This window comes from Nansenia antarctica, assembly GCF_963989245.1.
Source record: "Nansenia antarctica genome assembly, chromosome: 7".
NCBI classification, from domain to species: domain Eukaryota; kingdom Metazoa; phylum Chordata; class Actinopteri; order Argentiniformes; family Microstomatidae; genus Nansenia; species Nansenia antarctica.
In genome coordinates, this window is record NC_137677.1 from 61,251,463 (window position 1) to 61,256,462 (window position 5,000).

At 43.7% G+C, this 5,000-nt stretch overlaps 1 protein-coding gene across 1 annotated transcript in view; it reads right to left on the reverse strand.

The window, feature by feature from the left end:
• The window catches only part of stxbp5l (syntaxin binding protein 5L), a gene marked incomplete at both ends in the record, with an annotated part of 156,459 nt that overhangs the window by 94,103 nt on the left and 57,356 nt on the right, over positions 1-5,000 (reverse strand). The gene's annotated exons all lie outside the window — the stretch shown is intronic.

Genomic DNA, 5,000 nt, shown 5'->3' on the forward strand with positions numbered 1-5,000 from the left:
TCGGCACTTGTTGGTCGGCACTTGGTTCTTCTTTCAAATGGAATTAGCATATGGAGGCTGAAGCTATGCTAACCAGTATGAATGGGTAAGCTATGCTAACCAGTATGAATGGCTAAGCTATGCTAACCAGTATGAATGGCTAAGCTATGCTAACCAGCATGAATGATGCATGAAACTGGTGATGGACTGCTGATTTAAAACGCCCTTGTTCTTCACTGGCCAATTTAGTTGTTCCCCCCCTCTCTCCTCTTAAATGTCAAACAGCAACAACAACCTTCCTTCCCTCCCTCCCTCCCTCCCTCTTCTTTCATCCTCTGTTCCTCGTCCATCTCACTTAAAAACACGACAGCTAGCTCAGAACACCCTACATATCATATGCATTTTAGCATATGAGCGATGAGGGCTGTTTGCCCAAAAACCTAATCAGAGATGTCACAAAATAATGAAAAACAGGAGGGAAAATAATGAGGCACATAATTGTTTGTGTTTTTTGTGTATCCTCCTCTTTGTCCGATGGAGTATCAGCACCCCTTTATCCTGTTCTGCTGAGCCCTAGTTACGTTTCTTGGCTAATAGCATTAGCAAGGATATGCTCGGATAATCCATGTCAAATCTGACTGATGGAAAGCGAACGCGTTCATGATTAGCTGGCACCTTCAGAAGATTAAGAGATGTGACATTGGTATTAATTATGCTGTCTTTCACAACCTCTCTCTCTCTCTCTCTCTCTGTCTCTGTCTCTGTCTCTGTCTCTGTCTCTGTCTCTGTCTCTGTCTCTCTGTGTCTCTGTCTCTGTGTCTCTGTGTCTCTCTCTCTCTCTCTCTCTCTCTCTCTGTCTCTGTCTCTGTCTCTGTCTCTCTGTGTCTCTGTCTCTGTCTCTGTCTCTCTGTGTCTCTGTCTCTGTCTCTGTCTCTCTCTCTCTCTCTCTCTCTCACTCTCTCACTCTCTCTCTCTCTCTCTCTCTCTCTCTCTCTGTCTCTGTCTCTGTCTCTCTGTGTCTCTGTCTCTGTCTCTGTCTCTCTCTCTCTCTCTCTCTCTCACTCTCTCACTCTCTCACTCTCTCTCTCTCTCTCTCTCTCTCTCTCTCTCTCTCTCTCTCTCTCTCTCTCTCTCTCTATATATATATATATATATATATATATATATATATATATATATATATATAAAAGCATGGCCAACCTGAAAGTCGGGAGCTGTGATTGTCGAGCAGCTCACCACCAATCGTTGGTTTAGTGTGTGTTTGGGGCGGCTGTGGCTCAGGAGGTAGAGTCGCCGTCTAATGATCACAAGGTTGGCAGATCAGCGGTTCGAGCTGGCCACATGTCGAAGTGTCCTTGAGCAAGACACTGAACCCCAAAATTGCTCCCAGTGAGCGGGCCAGTGCCTTGCATGGCAGCTTGCCGCCATTGGTGTGTGAATGTAGTTGTAAAGCGCTTTGGAGCAGCAAAAAAGGCGCTATATAAGTGCAGTCCATTTACCATTTAGCAGTCATCCAGTGTGGATGTTGTGATTCGATCTCTGTGTTTGATCTGTGTGTTGAGAGAGGCACTAGCAGTGTTTAGATTAGAACATTGGGTTAGGTAAAGTTGAACTCAGTTAGAAGTGACTCACCCTTTTAGGAGCTCTGTTCTTTTGTTATGTTTGCTCTTTGATTTCTACAGCACCCATAGTTTGTGTTGCCTCGTGTGCTTTTGTTGTCTATTTTGTAAAAAATAACATTTAATTTCTCAGTTAATAAATAACTTACATTTTCACCCAAAGTACATCAGGTTTTATGTTGCTTCGCTTTTCCCCTAAGAAGCTGGGTTTGTAACATCACGTCTGTCGTGGTGTATTTTGATCTCCCTCTCTCACACACACACACACACACACACACACACACACACACACACACACACACACAGGTTATTGTTTTCGAGCCTCTCTCCTCACTTTCTCACTCTCTCGTTCACTTTCTCCCAATTTCTTTATCCTTGTTCGCCCGCTCTCTTTGTTGCTGCCTCTCGCAGTCTCTCTCTCTCTCTCTCTCTCTCTCTCTCTCTCTCTCTCTCTCTCTCTCTCTAGCCGCTCTTTAATGAATGAATGAATGAATGAATGGTCTTTATTGTCATTGCTATAGTACAGGTACCAAACAACGACATTTGGGAGGGGTGGCTCCCCTGGTGCTAGGAAAGAAGAAAAAAAACTAAAAAGACAAGAAGGGAAAGGAGCTGGTTTACATAAATAAAGGCTATGTACACTATCCACTATACTATACTGTACAGATAAAACACTGTGCTGTACTCTATGCTATGCTATACCTATTCTAACATTTCCTATTTCTCTGCAACCTTATGTACCCTAGGGTTGTCATATTGCACATAGTGTTATTGCACATTCATTTAAAGTGTCGCAGTTTGCAGGCTTGAAATGTACACATTTGTGCCTCAGCACTACACCTGACACACCGCGGAGAGAGGACAGAGCACAACAACGACACTACCAGGCGGAGGAGAGGAAAGGGGGGGGAGGTTGAAGGGAAGAAGATGGAGAGCAACGATTAAACAAGACATGATAGGGAGAGGGAGGGCAGGGAGAAAGCTGGGTCCTGAACTCCATTATTGCGTTATCTACCGATAGCAACCCAAGCTGAGAGACCAGCACAGGAAGTATGGATCCATAAACCAGGACAGGAAGTGGGGAGGCTGGCGGAGGTCGACGCTCCAGGCTCATTGTAATCCATGGAACAGAATAAGGAATGGTGTCCAACACATCGTGACGTTAGAATTCTAAGGTTCTATCTCCATTTTAGTCAAAATTGAGTTTTTTACATAATCTGATCCATTAGGTGTTTATTAATGCCTGTGTGGTGTTATTTTTAAAATGTTGACATTTTTGAGTTAGTAATTCATAAAATACAAAGGTTCCATCTCACAAAACATAATGGAATGTAAAAACGTTGACACTCAATATCTCTGAACTACCCTAAACGGAGATAGAACCTTATCATTCTAAACTCACGACATGTGTTCCATACCATTCCTCATTCCATTCCATATTCTATCCTCCACCAGCTTACCCCCCGGACAGGAAGTGTGGTCAAATGAACAGGTTACCGGTTGGGGGGGGGAGGTTTAAGGTTGCCGTGTTTCAGTCAGAAAGAACACTCAGCTCATCTGTTTATGACACTGTTATGGTGCTCACAGGATGGTAACAATGCCTGCACACACACACACACACACACACACGCACACACACACACACACACACACACACACACACATTAGGGAGGCTGGTGGAGGTAGAAATCGGAGGACGGGGCGCATAATAAGAACAATATTATAATAATACCCTCTGTGTCCTGCCGTACCCTCTCTGGTCTAACACACACACACACACACACACACCACACACCACACACACACACACACACTCACACACACACAGACACACACATACACACACACTCACACACACTCACACCTCCCCCCGACACGGCCTGATAGTGACCCGTCTGTCTCACCGTCTGAGCACATTAGTTAGTCGAATCATTAACTCAAATAATGAATTCAGATCAGCAAACAAACAATCTAATTACCCTCCCCTAACCTTCACACATGAGCAGGCAGCCTTTCCACACTCCCAGAAACGGTATCCAGCCTTTGGCTTCAAGCCTGTGTAAAGGACACTATACTCAATATTATACTATACACAATTTAAAAAGCATTTAACAACTTCCCAGATAAATCATAATAATAATTATGATAATTGTTTTATTTGCCATGCAATTAACGTGTCAGTCAATTGTTGGAATTTGGTATTTGTTGCTCTAGGCACAGGGTCAGCCATCGTCGGAGCAATTAGGCAATTAGCCCCACTCATATCTCGTTTCTTATGACTCGTATTCTTGAAAAGCGACTGAACCTGTTCTTATCGATCCTATTTTTCAGGTTTTCTGCTCGAAATCACATGCCCACAGAATATAGAATATCTCCACAATCACAAGGGCCTTCATAATGATCTTGGTATCAAATGAAAGCTAACACCTGTGGGGTGGCTGTAGAAGTGTCACTTGCTTGTGACTCACAGTGTGTTTACCGGCGGAGGAAAAAAACCGATATGGTCGCTTAGAATGGAATCTTATGGATCGTTTGCGATATCGATGAACATTATTGATAAAGGTAAGCTCTTTATATCTGTTATATTAAACATAGACCCGATTCTTCCCCCCTCGAGGGGGGCGTGGATAAGATGTGGTTTTAAAATGGTGAAGTGTTTGACATTTTTTATTAAATTTTTCTTGACTTTTTGAGAGAAATTCCTGTACAACCAAAGCATTTGGTTGAACACTGAATTCATGACAATGACTCTGAGGGAGAAAAAAAAATCCAGACGGAAAACAAAGGTTGGCACTCTGTAGGGGTGATGTAAAGAGGGTGGGTGTCTTCTGTACAGAAACACTCATTATAGACAATGACTCAGTGCTGGTGTGGGATGGGGGTGGCCACTCGTATGAACTAGCTAATAGGCAGAGTCATTAGCATGTCAAGGAGCTGGTCTGTATGTGTCTCTCCCTCAGAGCATGGTGCTAGACATCCCACACACTGGAGAAGAGGCATGCCAAGTCGTTAGTCACTGGGGAGAGAGGTGAGTGTTGTTTTCAGAGAGAGAGAGAGAGAGAGAGAGAGAGAGAGAGAGAGAGAGAGAGAGGCGAAATGGCTGTCAGTGTCAAAGTAAATGTGTATGATAGACAGAGATAGGATATAGACATGCATGCACACACACACACACACACACACACACACACACACACACACACGTGCACGCATGTGTTAGTGAAATGTTTTTGGGGTCTTTTTTCGACCTCTCTCTGGCACAGACCTGTGCAATCATTCTCCAGTGTTTGTGTTGTGTGTGTGTGTACTCCAGGAAACACCCAACACACCATGTCATTAGCTAGCAAACGCATGTACACGAGAGATAAAGATAATTGGATCGTAAAACATGGATTTCATGTGCAG